We start from the raw sequence: 23,526 nt of genomic DNA on the forward strand, positions 1-23,526 counted from the left end.
GCACGCGGATCAATCGCGTATGCAACCCAATGAGTTCCCGCTCCGGAGGATTTATCGAGGTTAATTATACCGGTTTCAATATTCCTTGGTTTTGTTGGTAATTGATCCCTCATAAAAACACCTCTGAAGTTTTTTATCGCTAACGCGTCTGCGGCATCTATTAAATCAAAATTGGATAACGGAACCATAGACTCTTGCGTTAATAAACGGTTCCCGGTAGTCTTAGACCCTTTCCCGAGTACCATGAATACGGGGTTCCCGGTAGTCTTAGACCCTTTCCGGCCACGGATCGTCCTCGTTTCTTTTTTTTATAGCCTCTCCCGGTTGCCTTCTTCAATGCCATTCCCGCCTCGGTACCAACGGCTCCTAACGCCGCCGCCTTAGCCACTGCTGGTGCGGCCGCGGCAATCAACGCCGGAATCGCAGCTAACAACGGAAATATCCCACCGGTCTTTTCCATGTTTTTGATTGCCGCGGCTGAGAAGGTTACTTGAACACCCTTTTTATTCTTCATTGCATCATTGCAATGTTTTATTTGACGCGCCGTCAACGATATCTTACGCTTGCCACCAGTCATCTGTGACGGCTTTAACGTTATTGTGGTTCCACATTGTTTAGCGGACTTTGATCGTAATTTCTTGACTTGACCATCGGTCAACTCTACACTGACAACACTATACGACATTTTATTGTAAACGCGTTTGTGTTTTCAATTACATATTTTCCACTGGTGCATCAACGATTCTCATTCGTCCACCAACACCTTCTAGCAGCATTGATTTATCGCTGAGAATGACAGCAACCGCTCTATAATTAACGCCACCCGGGGCTATACGAGCTCGGAAGTGTATATCAACGACGGACTGTCTCGTTAAATCAAGATGTTCCAACGAAAAATAATAAATCGGATACAGGGTTTTAAAATCAAGTTGTGATATTTGCAAACCAGTGTCGACGTTTTGATCACGACCCATATATGACAGCAATCGATGGTACACACGTGCGATATGGTTGTCACCGTAATTAAGCTGTATATCCTCGGATGGTTCCTGTTGTCCGTTTATTCTCAGCGAAACATCCCTGACTCCTAATTGATCAAATATCATATGGCTGCGTTCTTGACTACCCAATCGATCCCTATTCTGTAGCGCTATAAATATATGACGCGGGGCTGAAACACCTTGTTTTGATGCCAGGTGCCATGTAAATGTATCAGCGACATTATCCTCTTTAGCATCAGTTGTTACCGCTAGCCAACTCAACAACGATTTTCCTCCCTGTTCCATAAATGATAACAATCGTGCTTCCGTGGTAACTGATGGAGTCAACACCGGCATCCACAATGCTATTTTAGTTAAAACGACTTTACCGTTATCGACGTCAGCAGCACGCCATATTGCATTGTTATCATCGCCCCTTCGCGTTAGCGCGATTGTATGCTTAGCCCCATAGATAACTTTTCTGACATTTCTACAAAATCCGAATATGTGATGGAGTGGAATCGCGCATGAAAACTGTCGGCGTGGTCCTTGCAACATCCCTACTCGTGTTGCAAATCCTAGATTAAAATTATCGTTAGTACTTTTTATAACAGTGAAATCAGCGCCTGGTCCTGCTCTGCGGTCTGGGTTAGCTGTTTCAGCCTGGTCAGCTGCGGTATTTTCTTTCGTCAGCACGTTAATGTACTGAAGATGGTCAGCGTTATTAGTGGTATCCTTTGCGAACATCATAGATGGGCCCGCCGATCTTGTATAATCATCTGAGTATCTTGCTAGCCCAATTATCGTCGTTGCAACATCAACCTCGCGTTCTATTGATTCAATTTCTCGCCCGTCAATAAGATATCTGGCACTCTCAAATAACGCCATGATACCGTTGTTGACGAAACCAACTCGAACACGAGCGTCATCTGCGTATGGTGTATTAGCGGCGACATTTGTCACGAGTTCTCCCTCGATTTCGATAAACGCTTCACACGGCAAAAAGTATTTACTGGTATCTTGGACTTGAAGTTCAATTCGCGATCGTAGGTCGGCTTGTGGTGGTTGATAGGAATAAAATTGATAATCACGGACAGAATCATCCCTGCGCACTGGGGCATCCATATCAAACGCGGGATCAGCGGTTCGCGCAAACATTTTATTATTATCATGTTGATGTTTTCAATTGAAATTGCTTTGCAATTCATCAACGTCGTCTTCGTTTCGGTTTAAGACCACTTCCCGCTATCGCGTTCATGAGCGCGTTGGTTGTTGCATCAGTGGATGGCTCCGCCATCATCGACGACGGGGTCGTTGGCGAAGCCATCGGATTCGCCAGCGGCGAGGCCAATGACTCGGTCATTGACGCTAGTTTTTTTTCCACCGCGTTATTTATTACCCTGCTGACATTTGCAGGCATCACTGTTGTAGAACTCAGCGGCGTTTGTTTTTTTTCTTCTCACCAACGACATTAGTTTGTCCCGCGCGGCTGAAAACGCCTTTCCGGCAACATCTCCAATAGCGCTGATTCCCTTATCACGAATAACATCAATGGCTTTCATAGACAATTGTTTAGCTAACGGCGCCACTTTTGGAGCCATTCTTGTCAATAACCCCGCAATGGTGCTACCGAGAACGTCTCCGTACCACGCGCGGTATACAGGCAATCGTGAGTTTACCACGTAGACGCTGACTGGTTTATCATGGTTGTAGTGTATAATCATCTTTATTATAAAAACACCAGTTTTCCAATTAACCGTCCACAAGTTCGTCAATGAGTTCTCGATATACATTAATGTCCATGATACCGCCTGCAAATAAACGCCTGCAAATATCAGCGGCCTCATTGATTATTTCCGTAGAGTTATTTCCGGCTCGTTTTCCTCCGATTAGTACTTCCAGCCGTGATATATCACTGAGAACATTACCAGGACAAGTAACACTAGCGTTTTCAACCACACCGCTGTATCCTTTTCCTTTTTTTGGTTTCCTACTTTCAACCTTATTGAGGAATGCTGTGTAATCGGTATCACCGTATAATGCATTTTTATATTTACTTGCTAAATACACCATTCTTGCCCAATTCTCCGTCGACCTTATATTTTTCTCGTAGCCTTTATTGATATGCTTATCTCGTATGCCCTTAGGTGATGTTGTAACAGTAAAATTAATCAATTCTTCCTCGCTGTCGAAGGCTCTGATTGTATCTATTGTGCTCTTTTTAAGTACATTACGGGGTATATTCCCCCCTTTCTCTTTTTTTTCCTGTATTCCTTCCGGTATTTCTTCCGGTATTTCTTCTTCTGGTTCTCTTGCAGTAGCACCTAGTTCTTCTTCATCGGCCATTGTAACATAAGGTTCTTGTGGGCCGGTTATAGCGAGTGGTGGTGGCCTCACCCTCCGTTGGTGTGTTGCAGCAACCGCTATTTTCGCAGGAAGTGTTTCCAGAGACTCCTTTGTTTGTTTGGTCTGAGCCGCTATCTTTTCAAGCGCGCCGAGGACGGGCACAGTTGCGCTTTTTACCGGGGCAAAGAGTTGTTCGCTTCCAACAGCAAAATCAGTTTGTAGTTGTTGCCGCCTTTGAAGTTGTTTTCGGACCCTGTCTCGTAACGGTATGAACTTTTTAAGCGCTGCTAGCCGCTCTCTGGCTAGCCGAGTAGTAAGTGATTCACCTACCATTATTGCAAATCGCTCCGCAATTTCAAATTTCCCGCCGAGTCATCCTATGGCAGGAATATACCCGAATGCCATGAAACGCAATCGTCTTACTATTTCAGTATTACAGGACTATATTTCTCTGCAAGGTAATTTTTCAGTAGTATGACCTATCGGGGGGGGGGGGAAATATGTGTACAACGTAAAAATTCACTTCCGTTACGCTACCATTAAATTGGGGGCTCCACGGGGGTTTCGTCTATAATCTTTCTGATGTTTTTAATCTTACTAGAAATCTCCCGGCGTCGTTCATAAACACGTCGAAGTTTTTTTCGTATTGTTTCAACGGCAGTGAATAGCCCAATGAATGCATTTACGTCATTGAGGTACAGGTTTTCATTAATCGTATGTTGTAATCGTTTTATAAAAGAATACTCGCGGGCCAGGGTAAAACGCCCCCTTTTCGATTGTTCGTTAATAATTTCATAATCGGATAATATTCTTTCGCTGTTGAGACTATCAGATAATTCAATTCCTTAATTTTTTAATTTTGAAATCTCGGTTAATATATTATTGATGTCTTCGATATTCATATTCTTATAAACATCTTATTTCTATAATAAAAAAAAATGTTTTACAAAATGATCTCTAGGCACATAAAGGTGCTGTTAACATCTTTACTGCCTAGAGAATTATAACCCATTTGGCAATCTCGCTGGCGCCCTATGACGTTAGAGAGACCCAGAGGCTACTTAATTAACTTAATTAAGGACAACACATCTTGGAACCCCTTGGGTGCCTTCGCATCCATCTGAGCCCAAGGGAACCCGAAACATGTATCTCCGGGAGGGAGGCCTAGGGTGACAAACGTCATCGTAGACCGCCCAGAAGATATGTTTGGGGGGACATGACTACATGTACTTAATTAATGATGGGACGGCACAAGACGGCACAGACATAAAACGGCGGGGCGGAACTCTACGGTCAATTCAACCAATCAAAAGCAACCCAATTAAATTAACCCGGTTGCATGATTGTGAACAAAAGACAACCACACGCCCGGGTCAAGAGCGTGGGTTAGTTTTGATTGGTTGAATTGGCTTTCGAAAGCCCAAGGCTTATAACGAGTCGGCTTATATATAAGGCGACTAATACAACCGCGTCAGTCACAAGGTGTGTTATTGTATTTCGTTAAATTACTTAAAAAACGCTATCAATAGCGCTTAAACAACACTAAATACTTCGATGAAACATAAAACAGAATATTACAGTTGTTTGTAAAGACAATTTATTCCATCAGTTTTCTTCCGGTATTTCTTCCGGAACAGACAATTTATTAATTGTAATAGACTGTAGCGTTCACACTGTCGGTAACTTCGTCACTCGGTGATATACCATCACGAGTTATTCCCCTTGATGTTATATATGAAAATCGAATTCTGTGCCCGGTCCTTTTTGAAATCGCTGTTTTAGTTATATTCTCTGCAACATCTCGAACTGATTTACTACAAATATCGAAGTACCTACCAGCCGCATTCATAGAGCGAAATATTTTTTCTTCGTGCGTTATTGTATCAAATGACTTTACGGGTTTTGCCTTTCTCATCCCTCCTGGTTTTCCAAATTTGGAATTTTGACTCGGTGTAACAGCTCTTAGATTACACAGTCTGTTATTTTGAGGACATCCATCAATGTGATCAATAACGAGACCGTCCTTGATCAGTCCGTTAAACGCTTCATATACCATCCTGTGAATAAGATACACAACGGCGATTTTCCTCTTACACCAACATGGCAAACCAAGCACGGGAGAGGGCCAAGAGAACCATTAAGAACGCTTTGTAAATGATACCCGCAGAATTCACCTCTACATGATTTATTGCACGGGGTTGTCGACCCAATCATCAACCATTTGCATTTATTCATTATACTATATTCTTTCATTTAAATACTTGTTTTAATTATATGGAGGAGGAGTTCAAGAAATTAGCAGCAATTAAGCCCTGGAAAAATATTAAGTTTAATCTCGATAGAGCCCTCAAGGGCACACCAAAAGCGTTAATAAACGATAGAACCCTGTTAAATAAAATACGTGATTGTATCAATGAATTCAAGCGTGATGGTGCATCCCATAGTTGGTCAACATTTCGAATTGATGGCGTTGTTGATGCTACCATGAACGACAAGCGCGCATCAACGATAATATCACACCTTGACGGTAAAAAGTATTTTTTCAGAGTAAAATTTATTGTCCGGGTGGAATCAGGTAATTGGATCACACGTGATAAATTTGAACCAGTTCTCAGCGACAAGAAAACAGTCACTGTTAGCCGCGACTCCAAGCCGGGGTTGTTAACCGGAATTGACAGACCATACTATGAACGAGCGTATCCTGAAACAGCAGTTGTTTATGGAATATACCCGTTAAATAAGAAACCTGATATCGGAAAACTAGCGCCAATGAAACAGTCAACGGGGATAAATTGTGTAGCAGAACGAATAATAGAGCATTTTACAAATGCGTGTCGAGGAAACAAATTGACTGATCTACGGCGTAGCAAAATAAACCAATGGGAGGAGACAGTGCGCGAGCGAGGAGCAACCATCAGCGACATAGCGAGATTAGAAACGTCGTTGAGATTTCCAATAACCGTTACAACGATAACCGGTGAAGTATTATACGAATCAAAGTACAAATCAAAGGGAGCCTCAATCAAAATTATTGATCATAACGAACACGCATGGACGTCCGCGATCACAGTATTTCCACGGGATAGAACAGTAAAGTATATCCCGGGGGAATTCCTGGGAGAACAATTCTCCAAGGACGGTTTTCTCGCGGAGAGGAAACTATTTGATGCTATTGCTTGTTTGTGTAAAAACGACCCTGTATCAGTGTGGTTACTTCGCAGCGCTGAAAACGATGCGATACCTTTGATCAGTTTGTAAGGCCAAACGGTGAATTATATCGCACTGAAGCGTTTCACAACAAGATGAAAAAAACCGCCATGGAATTTGAAGAGCATGATGAACAACTGCTAACAAATTGTTTTACAATTCCATCGGTTGCGGCTCATGTTGCAGCAAGGAAAAATGCGTGGAGACCAACGCGCAAGGAATTTCTACCGGATGTACAATCCAGTTGTTTGGAATACTATCACGGTGGACTATGGAACACTAGATACAACCGCGACGCTATGATTTCCGTTGATATGGTTGCCTGTTATCCAGCAAGTTTTCTCGGGTATGGATCCGCCGCTGAGTACTTTAAACGATTTGGACACCCCAGACATGAAATGACTCGTGTTGCTATTAATGGACCACTGCCTGATTTTGATTTAACTGGATTCGCTCACATAGTATCATTTGAATTCGCGGCAGGACTTCATCGCTGTTGCTATATTTGGATCGGTAGACACATGACTGAAAAGAAGTGGTTGCCAATAGCGCTGCTACGGTATATGATTGATTGTAAAATGCTAGTTTCGTTGATTGTCAGTGACGCGATTATATCATACCGGGCGCAGACTGAAGTCTGGTTACCAGAACCGGAGCGTCTAGATAGCATAATTGACGAGTCCAGAAAACACATTGATGCCGACGAGGAATATATCATCGAATGGTCCAAAAAGATATTCAAACAACGAAACCGCGAGGCAAAAGATCTCGGTAGAAGAATAATTGGTAAGTTCACACAAGGTGGAAAAAACTGCGATTACAAACGATATTGCTCACGGCTGATTATAGATGACGCAGAATATGATTTCGTAATCAAGGACGCAGTGGCGAAAAATAGATACGTGAACTGCAAAACAGCTTTCTTGTCCAATGGAACAAGGTTGGGTACAGTTGTTACTTACAGCGACGGAGACAGCCCAGCATACCCGCATTTGAGGGCGTCTATGCTGGGTTATGCTTGCATAAATTTATTTTCAGTGTTAAATAGATTTTCCGACACCGCAGTTAGAGTTGCGATTGATTCATTTTATATTGACGTAAAGTATAAGGGAAACATAGCCGAGTTTACTAGTCCGGACGAGAGTTGGGGTACATGGAGAATTAAAAATGAAATACGACGCGATTATTCCCCGTCAGCAGATGTCACCGTTGAGAACAATTACTTACGCGGTGATAAATTGTCAGAATGGTCTAATGCACCACCGTGTTCTGATCCAATTTGTAGATACAAAACAGTTTATTTAAGCGGCTGTGGCGGGTCAGGAAAGACGACTCGGGCAATTGAATTATTTCGAACGCGAGCAAGTATAATCGTGCTTACACCGACCCATAGACTAGCGCGAGAGATAAAACAACGAAATGTTGACGCCGTTACTTATCACAGCTTTTTTCGATACAGCGGCGGTGAGTGGACTCCTGATCGAATGGGTGAAAAATTTATTCCTGAGGTTATCATCTGGGATGAGATATGTACTGTTTCGTTAGATGTTTTACAGATGTTTCTTGAGTAGTTGCTGCACGCGAATACAGCGGTGATAATGTGCGGGGATCATGGTCAACCACCACCATTTGTCGGCGAGGGTCCACATGATTGGTTAAAGGGTTTTGTGGACTATTATGAAGAAACCGATACTGATTACCGAGCACTTGATGAACAACTGCGCGAGGTTAAGAAATTAATCAGATTACAGCCGGATAGAGTTCAATGTGAAATAGTCCGCGAGGTGATTCCGGAAACGCCGTTAAATGAATTCTGGGAAACATGGAGACCAAACGATTTGATTGTAGCGAGTAGAAAGATAGTCAGAGACACACTTCAGCAAAAGTTGTTTACGTTGCATAAGGAAAAGTTTCCAACTCGCCCAGTGCCGTTATGTTATAGACCCGCGGATACACGGCGGCAAAACATTGAAGTTGAAATTCCAGGCCCGACAGCGTCAGGGACAAAAAAACAAATTCTCGTGCTGAATGATATCGTGCTCGTTGATATCAGCGTCGTCGAGGACGCGCTACGTGCTGATAAATCCCCGTGGACGCTAGGATATGCAACAACAATACATTCCTCGCAGGGACTAACCATCACGGACACAATTGTTTGGATGGTTGATAATCGCATCGAATGGTCAAATCTAGTCTATCTTGCAGTGTCTATAGTACGGAGGATAAATCAGCTTCGAAGAATTGTTATTGACGAAGCCAGTGACGGAGTCACCGACAAAGTCACCGACAAAGTCACCGACAACGACATCATCGATGCAAGCGTCATTGATAGAAAACTCTCGGGTTACCGTCAACAGGATAAAAAAAAAACAGCGGCGTTTTGATATTGATGCCGAATTAATAATTGCGTTACGACAACAACAGAATAATCACTGCGCGAGTTGTAATTGTGTAATGCGCTGGCGTTATTCGGATAAAGACGCTCGCCAATTTACCGTGGACAGGATCGATAACAGTCTCGGTCATGTCAAAACCAATGTGAGGTTGACCTGTCTTGAGTGCAATAGACGCAACGGCGCTAGTTAAGACCACGCGGGGGTAATTGAGTATCGTCAGGTATCACTTGTAGTTGCTCGCGTGTAAACCCCCGCTGTGGGGCAGTTGAATCCAGTCTATAGATCGGTGGTCTACCAGTTGATTGTGTTATCGTTGATATGTTATGTGTGGTAACACTTCAAATAGGATCAGTAGCTCTTTTTTTACCGCCTTCAAGCTCTCCTGGTTCATATAGATATCTAACAGTGACATCGCCGAGAATCGGCTTGGAAACGCTATTTATTTTTGATCTTCCGGGTATATACTTTTTATCAATCGCGTCGCTGGGCAAAATGTTGATTGCTCGGGTAATCTCGTTATTTAACGCTGCAATTACGCCTGGCAACCTTTTGACCCATTCACGAGATCGTTTTTCTTGGATGAATTCCTTCGCGTATTGATACCCAAATAACCATTCAGCAAGAGTCCGATTGAATCGTTCAACAATTGCCTGATCACGATGTAGCGCAGTATGACCTCGTCGTACCGCGACGCTATGATGTTTCAGCGTTGATAGAACAGCGCCGCGAAATTCACTACCAGGATCAACTTGTAATAGATTTGGCCAGCGCAGAGGGCCTCTTCGATAAATCCGCCCAAACGCATCGGCCACTTCAGTTGCTGACTTTGTTTTCAACGGCTCCGCTTGTTTGTATCGACTCGCAACATCAACTACGGTTAACGCGTATTTGTAACCGTTGTCATGCGGCAGAAATAGTATATCAGCCTGACGAACTTCATCGGGTACACTGACATCAAAGCGCGAAAAGTTGATTTGTTTAGGCGGCGGTAGATAAATTTGCCATATAGCCTGTTTGGATAACCAATTAGCCGCAGTGGCCCTCGTTACTTTTGCAGCGCTTGCAGGCTTACCAATTGCGGCCTTCCCCTTCCAGTATCCTCTCGGAGAATAATAGATGGATTCCATGTTGTTATTAATTACCAGCGCCCATCATTAATTTACCTTTCATGGCCGATTTTACCAACCATGAGGCCAATTTTTCTTTGAAGGAATAGCATTAAACGCGTGAATTAATTTTACATCCGCGATATGACGCTGTTGCAGATCGCTACTTTTGTAAGCAACATCATGAGCATGACACGCCTTATCGATAGCGTTTATTGGATACTCACCGGGCCGGGGTTGATTTTGATCATCGAGTCTGATATCTAATCGTGTTCCGGGGCCACAGTAGCTATATCCTGGGAGGTGCTTTTCTCCTGGATACTTTGCCCACGGTGTTCCGGGGAGTTTTGATAACTTGGCTGCAATATCACCTCCTCGCTTTTTTTTAAAACATCTCCGGGTCTAATAGAAATAAATCTAAACTTCTTTGTACCGCATTGTACACACTTACCAGTAAGCGCCGATCTGTTATTTCTTGTTGTAACGGTTGTCATATCATTTGTGCCAGTACGCACTCTACACTTCACACAATATAGATCCTTAATTTATGTATAGAGATAAGAATATAATTGATTTTTCGGTGACTAAAACAAGAGAACCAGTTAAGCATGTTGCAGCTTTACCAAACTCGATCCGGATGATTATCATCGGACTATCTGGATCCGGCAAGACGCAATTGTTACTTAATTTAATAATGAGATGGATGAAGTGGGATAAGTTGTATTTAATCGCCCCTAGAGTAGATGATCAACGATGCTACGAGGTGTTGAAAGATTTTAACGAGAATGCATCAGCGATCGCTGAAAAAAAAATGTTATTGAGTTTATTACAGATATCAATGATGCACCAGGTATCGATGATATTGATGGCGACGTTAACAATTTAGTCGTGTACGATGATGTTATGTTAGACAATCAAAAAAACCCAGCTAGGATATTTTCCAGAGCCAGGCATAAAAACACTGACGTGATATATGTCACTCAACGATACACTCAGATTCCAAAAGTAATCAGAGACAACTGTAATATTCTTGTTGTGTTCAACGGCGTTGATACACACACGCTACGAAATATTTGGCAGACATGGTGCGGCGGTGACATGGACTTTAATGTTTTTCGAAACTTTTTTAGTCATGCTCAGTCGACCCCACATGGATTTGTAACGATAAATTTACATGATCCTCGGACACAATATCGTATCGGACTTGACCAAATATTCGGTTAGTTGTAAATAGCCCCTTAGCAGCAGAGGGGGCGATGACATCGACGCGGTCGTCGCGCTTTTTTACCGGACGCTGACGACACTGGGATCGGCGCGCAGAAAGTATATTAAACTAAATGACGTTCGATTTACCCCCCCGACGACGACGTCGTTTTTTTTTACCAGGCGCTGACGACGCTGGATCCGCTGAGTGCAGAAGGTATTAATTAAACCAAATGACGATTGGACAAAATGTCCGATTCGCCCCCTCTGCTGCTTCCAATCTATGCTCCAAATCCACTATTTTCTAACTGTAGTAGCAAGACATTTATAAATGTTGTGTACATCAAGGTTTACAATACACCCTCTTGTCTCACTCCTTGGCCAATTAAGAACCATTCCGAAAATTGCCCATTGACAAGAACTTTACTCTGTAAATTTGTATACATCTTAAAAACTATCAAAAGGGACTTACCCGTAATTCCCAACATGCGTTGTGCAGCCTAAACCTTTTTGGCAACAATGTTGTTGTGAACTGGGTATATTAAAATTATTAACTTTGTGCCAAGCTACCAAACGTCCATGATTAATTTCCTCAAAAGTTTTGTAGATAACGCAGTAAAGTAAAAGGCCTGTAACTTTGGAGGGAGTTCTTTTATTTACTGTTACCTTTGTACAGTGGTATTACTAACCCTTTTTGCAATCTACGGCTATGTAAAACAGATCAGTCATCTGAGTTAATAAAACTGTCATACACTCGAACACTCGACGAGGTAATCGCTGCCATAGATCAAATGTTCATTGCAAATTTGATCATGGCCCGGTGCTTTTGATTTCTTTAGACTTTTAATGATTTCTCTTACTTCGTTTAAACTTATCATGGTCTGTAAGGTCTCGATATGGTTTACTCCGTCCTGTAAACCCCGATTTAATTCTCTCTCTATAAATTCATAAAGGTTTCCGTCAAAATTATGGCTAAAATTCGGCGTGTGAATGTCTTCATAGTATCTGGCAAAGCCATTTGCGTTGGAATCATCATCACGGACACAAACTCTATCAGTTGATAGCTCATGACCAAAAATTTATATTGTTCCCTCTCTTAACAGTGATCATTTTCCCAAAGTGTCTTACATCGCATTCATGTGCTTTTTTAATTTCTTCATATACCTCCCCCATATATATTTCCAAAGCCAGTTTTTGAACGTTTCTAAAGTCTCTCTTCTTATCTTTATACTATCTGTAAGAATTATATTGATTTCCCCTCGGTCTTCTCTCATTTATCCAAATATACCTAGCTTGTCTTTGAAGTTTATGCGCTTCTTTGACCTCATTTGACCAGTATGGCTTGGAATGATAATTGAATTTAGACTTTGGAAGCGCGATGTCGCCTGAGTCCTGTATTGCATTAAAAATGTGCCCATAAAATCTATCAACATTGTCCGAAATAGTATCTATATCAAAAGTTTTCAGGCGATGGTCCAGCTCAGTTTGATAGTTTTTCAAGATATCGGCGTCTAATTTATTTCAAGCTATGTTGTTTCTCTTCATAGACTGTCTGAAGTCTCTCCCACAGGTCACTGTACGAAGGGAAGTAAGGATAGGGAGGTGGTCAGATATCATGTGCTCTTACGTATTCGACAGTATTTATTTTCATTTGATTGTTCCTACACAGTTGCATATTGCAAATACATTCACTGCGTTTGACTGTCACACCAAAGCAAAACGCCGTCTTTCTAAAGTATCAATGTGATCCGACATAATATCACGTTTTAAGTAGCTATAATTGGAAAAACAGCATGAAGATTCACTTCTCATTTTCAAGGGTTCTGCTAACCTTGAAACACGCTTTGCTAGACATTCAATGTATGTATCAGATGATTTATAAGTGGCTTCGGTAAACCGACCAAATTATTAACTGATAGATAGTATCTGATATAAATAATCAAGAATTACAGAAAAAAGATACAGGGTTTAACTTTCATTATACCATTAACTTGTTATTTTGAAACCAACACAGGAGGAGAAGCACCAAGGACACTAAACTTATATGTGTTCCTAGAACAACTTCTGATGTTATATTAGGACTAGACGGAAATGGCATGGATATCAGGTCAAACTTCATTAGTGATTGTGTTTCTCAAAGCCGATCACTGCTATTTTGATATTTTGGAATTGAGGGCTACATGCATGATTAATTTACCTACTAAAGTAAAGAGCAGACCTTCCCAGATCCGAAGCTGTAGATTTAACAACTGAAGTGCTTCAATAGTCCCTTCGGGAAAGGATTGTTACCTCCCTTTAAAATTATTGTCCTTGGGCAGTCATTCAAGCAGTAAGTAGAACGTACACCCGCATCCAGTGGAGAGCAAATAATGTGTTAAATGCACTTAGCTGATGAAATCTTGCAACAAACAGAACCCAGTATCTTGCATATTTATGGTCCATGAGAATTAAAACAATTTCAAAAACATCCATGGTATAACATTATTGTAGGATTAATGATTAATTATTTTGACACCCTACCACTCCGAAAGTGTTTCCTAAAGGGCACGAGTATGCATATCATCATTCAAACCTTACTGTCTTATAAACATTATCTAAGTATTAAATAATTGTTTCCCTCAAAATATAAATTAATACTCTTTTTAAAATTGATTAAAACTTCGTCATATTACATTTTTAGAACTATACCTGATAAATATCTTTAATTTCATCAACTTTATTTTTTTCATATCCGACTATAATAAAAAATAATATTAAGTATAAAAACAAAGTTTTCTTTGAAAATAATTTTTTTTATGTTTCTACATGTTCACATTTTATTGACTGTATCACTATACCTTAACTTGTTTTCCAAAATTGGCACAAAACATTTATACTTCAATATGCAGCTTCGAAAATTAAAGATACGTACTCGCAACTTGTCTTCCCTCATTTATCCAAGTATACCTAGCTAATGTCTTTGAAATGTATGTGCTTCTTTGAGTTTATTTGACCAGTATGGTTTGGCATGATGAATTTAAACTTTGGAAGCTTGATGTTGCTTGACTGATGTATAGCATTAACAATGTGCCCGTAAAATCTATCAACATTGTCCGAAATAGAATATATATCAAAAGGTTTCAGTCGATGGTCCAGCTCAGTTTGATAGTTTATCAAGATATCAGCGTCTAATTTATTCCAAGCTATGATTGACGCCAATGCCGCCCACATATAAGCGCCTTGTTCTACGTCTAACCACACTTTCAAATACAACATTCTCATCATTGTCATCAACATCCTCATGTCCAGCAATACTCTCTGAGCCGATTTCTACCAAACGATCTAGGTTTTTCTACCAGACCCCCAATGACGGTAGGTATCTTGCTAGGGGGAGTTTTCAAGTCAATATCTTTCACATTACTGTTGCTAGCCATCAGATGCCTAACATTAACTATTTGTTGAAAATTTCATATAACATCCATATATCAAATGTGATAATCAGGGTTCACCACGCTATCGGGAAAATGTCGGGAGAAATGATAATTTTTTTCCTGACCGTGAAATGTCCTTAAATTTTGCAAATATTGGCCAAAGTCGGGAAAAATCCGGTAATATTCCTCCACAACATGACGTCGGAAACAATTACGCAATTGAGTCGTAACTCAACTAATCGTAAGTTAAATGTATCTAGTTCTAACGAGAATATTAGGAGGTTGTAGCCTGGATCATTTGGGTGCTTGCCATAAATATATTTGTTGAGACAATCCAAATGCTCCGTGGATTCGATTCCTGTGGTAGACATTTTATTTCACAGACAGTTCGATATCCTTATCTTTTTTATATGGGAGGTATGAAAACCAGTCTAGAATCACAAGAGGCAAACATGGTGGCCTTAAAGCATAGACGCTTTGCGGATGGGCTATTAAACTTAAATGTTGTTAAATCGAGTTATGCCTGCATTAAATCGATATGAAAATTACTTTTTTTTTCTTAGAAATTACGAGTATTAAAATCATCATGCCTTTAGTCTGCTGAAAGAAGATAAAACTAACGAACTGATGAAATTTGAGCTGCTACTAGCGATTTCAATTGCTAATCGCACGAGCACACATAATCTCACAACCGTCAATTTCAAATATTGTAAAAAATATTAAATTCAAGTCGTATACTGGTTGTAATTAAAAAAAAATGAAAGAACACAATGAATCAGACTGGCCAAGTTTCTTGCAGTTGTTCTCGAAATAAATATGTTGAGAATTTTTCTTCTTCTGGTTTTTACAAAATAACTGAAATTTTGTACAGCAACATTAAGAAGGAGTTTGTTGTTGATATCACGTGTCTCTTGGACTTCCGACGTCCTTATGTGAGAGTTGTGATGTCATGTGACCATTAACGCAAATGGGGAGTACCGGGACATATTTCATCTATGCCGAGTTTCGTCTAGTCTGTCAGCGGAATAAAGACAACGATTATAATACTAACCTTTTTTGAGAATATAAATAATTTTCCTTTCGATTTCATGCAGCTATTTTGTCGATATAACATAGAATAAATTTGATAAGCCCGCTGGTAAGCTATCTTACGGTGGCAGCAGATTCTAAATTTTTGGATGTATTTGCCCTCAACCCACACTCCATCATAAATGTCCAAATGTGGAAAAAAAGGGGTGGAATATTCAGAGGAAACCCGAATTAGAAAATTTCGAATCTCTGAGCTGAACTTTGGTGCGAAACTATTACACAGTGACATGTAGCTTAAAGCATTGGTTTCAGATCTTAAATATAATGAGTAGAAATAGCAAATTGTCTCCTTTTTGGCGGCAGATTTTAATTTTTTATATGTAATTGCTCTGAACCCACACTCCATCCTAGAATGTCCACATGTGAAAATTGGGGTTGGAATATTCGGAGGAAATCTGAATTAGAAAACTTCGAATCTCTGAGCTGAACTTTTGGTGCGAAACTATTACACAGTGACATGTAGCTTAAAACATTGGTTTCAGATCTTAAATAGAACGCATGAGAAATAGGAAATTATCTCTCTTTTATTATATATCAAGAACGATAAGAGCTCATGTATCAATACAGGTTTTGGGACTAGTTTTTTGAACTACAAGAAGAGAAGTGGATGCCCATTCCACTGGGGTCAGGCCATGGCAAAAACTTCAGGAAAATGGTCTTCATGTATATTTTGTTCTATTGTTTGTATACCACTGTTATAGTCTATTTTTCATATTTAGTCGATTTGTGACACGTTAAGTCTTTATTTATATTTGCATTAGTTCTTAGACTATTGGAACACAGAGATAAGATGGTTCACGGTGTTTATTTCTAAAATTTTCCGTATTGTGCTAATGATCGCATTATCTGCATCAGTATAAAGGCTAATATGTATATACTATTTATTTGTAGACGACATACAACTAGCGGGATGCTGTTTTCAGATTTTGTAGAAAGGTGTTTGCTTTGCCCCTTCTGCTAGCCGAACGTATCCCCACAGCTTTTTAGAAATTAAAAGGAATGGTCTGAACTGCCACGTTAGATGAATGGGTGACGTATATTAGTGACAGGTGGACATCCAGTACAATTTGGCCCATATCCTCATGGAGTGTCCTTTAAAAACTGGTACGAACAAATACTGACGTAGAGGTCTGGCACAGTCGATTGAATTGCAAAGCGTAAAAGCGACTTCAGTTGTATTTTATGCTTACTCTGCTATGCGAAGAAGCCCAATTTATACCATCTCAAGTAATGATGGTATCGGAAAGAAAACCTGTTAGGATTTGTTACATAAATAAGGATATCAGTGACAATGGTCTTCTAAGAATGGTGGAAGCATCTACGGACCACGAAGTTGAAAACATGAGTTGCATTTCAAAGTCATTGATCAAATTATTCTTTATACTGGTCAATCATCACATACGTTGATATTTGCATATCAGTTCTCTCTCTCTGTGTGTGTGTGTGTGTGTGTGTGTGTGTGTGTGTGTGTGTGTGAGAGAGAGAGAGAGAGAGAGAGAGAGAATAATGCTGAACATTTTGTCGGTGTTTAGTTGCTGCTGTATCAAGCTCTTACCAGTTAAGTTTATTTTTTTCTTTTTTTTTTTCAAGTTGATGTTTTAGTGTGTATACGGAAAGCTGGTCAGTGTCAGGCAATTTTGTCAACCATAGTTGCTCCATTATTCCATACAAATTATAAATGAATAAACTGATTGCTAGTCTAACTATGGTACAAATTATCTTTGTTCTCTTATAAGCTGCTAATTTTGTTTTATAGAAATAATATTCACACGTGCATACTACGTGTACGTCTGAATGTGTCTGTTTGTGTGTGCGTGTACAAATGAAGAAACAAAACTTACGGTTTTAAGAATCAAATCCAGAAATAATCCAATTATAATCCACGAATTAAAATTGTGATGTCCTAGTAATGAAATGTTCTGATGATTTAAAATTCGAGTCCTTACGAAAATTCCAAGATGGAAGGCGATGAATTATTCTGTAGCTATTATTGTCCTGTTGCATCTACAGTTATTCACAAACAGTAATCCGATTTTTGAATTAATGAAATGTCTTTGTCCACGAATTCTGTTTGAGGACTCAATTTTTTCCAGGAAAACCAATTATCCATTAGAATCCAAATAACATGAATAAACATTAAAATAACCCCAAACTGGTCAAAAACAAACGAACACCTTGACATAAAGTGTTTTAAGCCCAGGTTGAGAAAAATCTCTTTAAACAATGATTATACAGTAACTCGAAACGCAAAAGAAATTCCAGGATGAGGGTCAAAGTTACAGAACCTTTGAGAAGTATTTACATATAAAAGTACTTAGTCCCGGTATGACCTTGACAAAAACCAATCTAAGAATAGGATAAAAGTAAAAATTGTTTACTTGTCTCAGTGATTTCTGAAATCAATGTCCGGAACTAGGTCAGCTTTAGACATTTACAACTGAAGAGTGAAGGTCAAACCATTTTCTGAAAAATATCGAGCTCTTAGTAAGTAAAACTATATTATTTTGACACGTAATGAAATTAAAAATAAAAATGTTGTAAAACTTACAAACAATTAAATTAAATCAAATATACGTAACAATACATACATACATACATGCATACATACATACATACATACATACAAACATACATGCATGCATACATACATACATACATACATACATACATACATACATACATACAAATTGTGATAAGCTTTGGTCAAATTATATATACATATAATTTTCATACGTCACATTTTAGAATAAGTTTATTAAGTCTGGAATTATTTTTCAGATGAAAATACGTTCAGATTGGAGAAAAAATTAAATTGGAAGCTGTACTGATTAATTGCTCTAGAGTATTTTTATATAGAAACTGCTTGGTAAAACTCTTGTATAAGGAAGAAAGAAAAAGAGATGATACATATAGTATTTAGTTGTAAATACTCAAGTGTCTAACTCAATCGACCTTCTTCCAAAGGGATGTGATCCATACTGTATTTAGTTATAAATACTTACGTGTCTAACTCAATTGACCTTCTTCCACAGGGGGATACGATCCATACTGTATTTAGTTATAAATACTCAAGTGTCTAACTCAATCGACATTCTTCCACAGGGGATATGATCCATAATGTATTTAGTTATACATACTCAAATGTCTAACTAAATCGACATTCTTCCATAGGTGATATAATGCATATTGTATTTAGTTATAAATACTCAAGTGTCTAACTCAATCAACCTTCTTCCACAGGGGATATGATGCATATTGTATTTAGTTATAAATACTCAAGTGTTTAACTCAATCGACATTCTTCCACAGGGGATATAATGCATATTGTATTTAGTTATGAATACTCAAGTGTCTAACTCAATCGACATTCTTCCACAGGGGATATGATGCATCTCATTACTGTCTACATATCTCCGAAAGCATCACATCCATCTATACCATACTTCTTGTTTTCAGACGTCCTTTCTCCCATGTAATATTTTTCTTTGTTGTCCTGAAGATATCAGAAAGTTCATGATCTTTATAACTTGGACAAACATTTGACTAATTTAACAAATGTTTAAAATTTTATTCTAAGCCTATACTATTTTACAAACTAAAACACGTTCACAGGTAGGAACAAATTATTGTACATCATTGATATTCATTCTCCCAAATAAATACTAGAAAGGAAAGGTGACCTTGCTTTATTTCATACATTACACTCATTATATCCCCCCCCCAAAAAAAGAAAAAAGGCAATTAATTTACATAAAGCAAATATTTTGAGCAATACGGCAAAAAAACACAAACAAACAAACAAATTATATAAGAATTTTCCGCAAATATTTTGTCTTAGTTAACTTACGCATATATATATATATATATATATATATATATATATATATATATATATATATATATATATATATATATATATATATATATATATATATATATATATATATAGTATAAGTTTCTGAATATTTACTTTTAAAAATAAATACTTGTTAAAGTCATTGTCAGTTGTCTTTATAAGGTGGGCCAAATTGTATTTTGAGTTGGGCAGAATTGTCCTTCAAGATGGGCCGAATTGTCTTATTTTTGGTCTCAAGTAATTGTCTAGCCGCCATTACTTGTCCAGACGTCATAATAGACAAACAATTATTGCATTTTCTCCAATATCTCACAAAGTGAATGATGTCTGTCGAGCTGTTTTGAAAATTGAACTATTCTGGATTACGACTGGCTTAAATTGCAAAATAGCAGACACAATTAGGATAAACAAGCAGGGTTGTAACTGTAGTTGCGTGCTTACTCGTGTCTTCCCTTGTGTTATATTGTGACAGGTTAGACTCCTAATTTTCATTGTAACGAACCACTGTGTGTGGGGGCATGTTTAAAACTTGACTGGTGCACGAATAAATTCTACATAAATAATTATATACTAATATAAATAGCTATGAATAAAAACATGTAGTTCGGCCAGGAGAATCCTAGATAGTCCTAAAACATAAGACGTATCAGACGTTAATTTAGTCCTAACATTTTCTTTTAGTAATAGAAAACTTGTCACTTGTTATTTACGTTATGGTGCAACCAAAATAAAAATATCTTGTGAGACCTCTTACGTTGTACGACTAAGTTCCAGGCAGAAAATATATATTTTGCCACGGGGATAGCGAGGTGGGTATTGAACTAGGGAGAAATATAGTCTAAATACGAAATATGTGTGAAATATGTGCACTTCCCCAATGTTACGACTCTATCGGAATTTCGACATTACCAGACACGTTCTCAGGAATATAACCAAGCTATGTATGTGGGGGAGATACGGCTTTGTTCCCAATATCTCAATATGCTGTTTTATTCACTTACATCTGCTGTGTTTGCATTAAATAAAACCCGTGATAAACATCTTCGCCTTCAATTATTTTGTCAATATGATCCAATTTTCCTTTCCATTCATTTGTTAAAGTTTCTTTTGATCTAAATTCTCTCTCTCTCAGAATAGGGAGCGTATAGTCTATAAACCAAATAGATATGACATATGGATAACTACGGAGAATGCTGCCTCAGAGCTACAAATTAATCAAAATTTTGACATTACAAATTCACCCAATCTGATTAAAATCAGACCTCCAATGTCGTACATGAAGATATGACAGTGATCGCTAAGTGGTCATGTTCAAGTGACCTTTGCATTAGCTAATGGAAATGCAGCTTTAAATATTCTGGTAGTGAATCAAATCGTTCGGCACACTGATTCGTTTCAGCCACACTGCTAAATGGGCCCCTCTTCTACTGATAACTGCTTGTCAAACCGGTTGACGTTATGCCTGAAGCCTGTCTAACTCTTAAATAGGCCCCTCTTCCACCGATAACTACTTGTCACACCGGTTGGCTTTATGCCTGAAGCCTGTCTAACTCTTACATGGTTCCCTCTTCCACCGATAACTATTTGTCAAACTAGATGGCTCTGCCTAAAGCCTGTCTAAATAATAAATGGGCCCCTCTTCTACTGAAATGTATTCATCAAAGTGGGTCAATCTGTGCACAGGGCCAGTTTAAATATGGTCCTCTCTTCCTACCTGCTAAATGTTGTCGATACTGTTGATTCGTTGCTTTTCATGATACATAAATGTGGATTAAGAAAGAACTCCTATGTTTCCCAGAAAAAAAGTTTATTCTTGGTTAAGTCCTTTGTTTCTCAGAGAAAAATCATTGTTACATGGGTCCCACGTTTCCTACAGAAATATTGTTGATTGAAGTATTGTGTTTCCAACAGAAAGATCACACTTATTTGGGTTTTTAAAGCTGTAATCACCAAATCTATTAAAATTGTTAACCAACAAAAATGGTAAGTTTACAGTACTGTACAGAAACTTAGAAAGTATTTCCTTACATTATTTAAGAAGCTCACACAATTTTCTGAAACAATAATAACTGGTTGCATCGTTATATAATGTTATCTATGATGCACAATTTGAGGTATGTCCTAAGGCGCGGTTCACAAACTACAACCCAATCGCTTTCATCTGAAATTTCCTGAATAGTGAGAATATTACTGGTAAACCCTCTCCGTGGGTAGGAGGCTATGGGATGGTGAGCCAAGGACAGTAAAAGTTTGTATTTGTCCTGTGAAAAATAGGGTGCCTGAGTCAGAAACCCCATTTCTTTATTTATATCAGAGAGAGAGAGAGAGAGAGAGAGAGAGAGAGAGAGAGAGAGAGATAAAATCACCAAGATAAGAAATAAAGACATAATTCATTAAAACAACACATAGAAGTATTTTGTGAACGATGCCGTATCACCCTGACATGCATATTTTTATGATGTACTTTGCACCTGAGAACGTGAATTTGCAATCTGATTAAAATGAAATCTCCACTGTCTTCCAAGAAGATTTGACAGCGACCACATATGAATAATGTAATATAATCACTAATTTTATTTGTCGAAAAGATGTAAAGGTGAACTAGAGGAGTGAATTTACTGCATTTAAATGGAGATCAAAGTTTTATACAATTTACCTTGTGTAAGGTATTAGCTAATGTAGGGATCATTGGTAGTCAATAATCTATCAAATTTTATTCATTAGTTATTCTTCGCGGAAGAGTGTGCTCATAGAAGTTTGCGACAGACCTCATGCTCATCCAGTTGCAGAGTGGGCTCATAGAAGTTTGCGACAGACCTCAGGCTCATTCAGTTGCAGAGTGTGTTCATATAAGTTTGCGAGAGGCCTCAGGCTCATTCAGTTGCAGAGTGTGCTCATCGAAGTTTGCGACAGGCCTCAGCCTCATCTAGTTGCAGAGTGTGCTCATATAAGTTTGCGACAGGCCTCAGGCTCATTCAGTTTCAGAGTGTGCTCATGGAAGTTTGCTACAGACCTCAGGCTCATTCAGTTACTCGAGCAGAGCTTATGGATGTTATTAACAACAGACATAATTTTAAGTGTATATATTATTGTAGCAATCAAAAGACAACATTTGCCAAAGGAGGTTTATTTCAAAGATGGTTTACTACTAAAACTAACAATAAGGTTAATATATCGTTCTCTTTCTCCAATTTAAAATTAATAACAATGAAGTTTGAGTATGTGTGCGTGTGGTTAGTGGGAGGGAGTATCACGATGAGTATATTCCAAGACCTTTTATAGGGGAAGACTGCATGAATGCCAATAAAGCGTATGCATAAGGAAACTATGCAGACATAATATTAAGAAAACAACAATCATCGTACAACTCGAGTCTGCAAGTGAAGCATGCATCCATATTTATATAAGAATTAGAGTAAGGTAGACAAAAACAATTCTATAGAAGAAAGAAAAAATAAACGTTTTTGTTGCAATACGACATTATTTCTATCTAAAAATATAAGGTAGATATTAATAGCAACATATATACGAATGTATCAATTAAATGTTGCATGAACGATATGGTGATTTAATCGATAATTATAGCCCAAGTTTAATATCAAATTGAGTCTTGTATGATTCCGTGCTTTAGTAAATCAAGTCTGATCGAGAATGACACCACCTTAGTTTAAATTTCTGTGTAGATTGAATGTGAAGATAATATTCCGCAGCTACTGAGCTACATATTCTCTTGAATGTAGTATACTTGGTGTGGAGGTTCGTGGTGCTGAGTATTACGCAATCATTTCCTGCCTAAAATCGTTTGGACAAAGTATGCCAGAACCTATCTGAAAATTTTGGACGACACCGAGAAACTGGTCTTGAAACATTTACATTGAGCATCGGAGTATGCGAAGAAATTAGAAAATCGGAAAGGCTGTAACTTCAAGAAAT

This window comes from Sinohyriopsis cumingii, chromosome 11, assembly GCF_028554795.1.
Source record: "Sinohyriopsis cumingii isolate HCF-2022 chromosome 11, ASM2855479v2, whole genome shotgun sequence".
In the NCBI taxonomy this organism is placed as follows: domain Eukaryota; kingdom Metazoa; phylum Mollusca; class Bivalvia; order Unionida; family Unionidae; genus Sinohyriopsis; species Sinohyriopsis cumingii.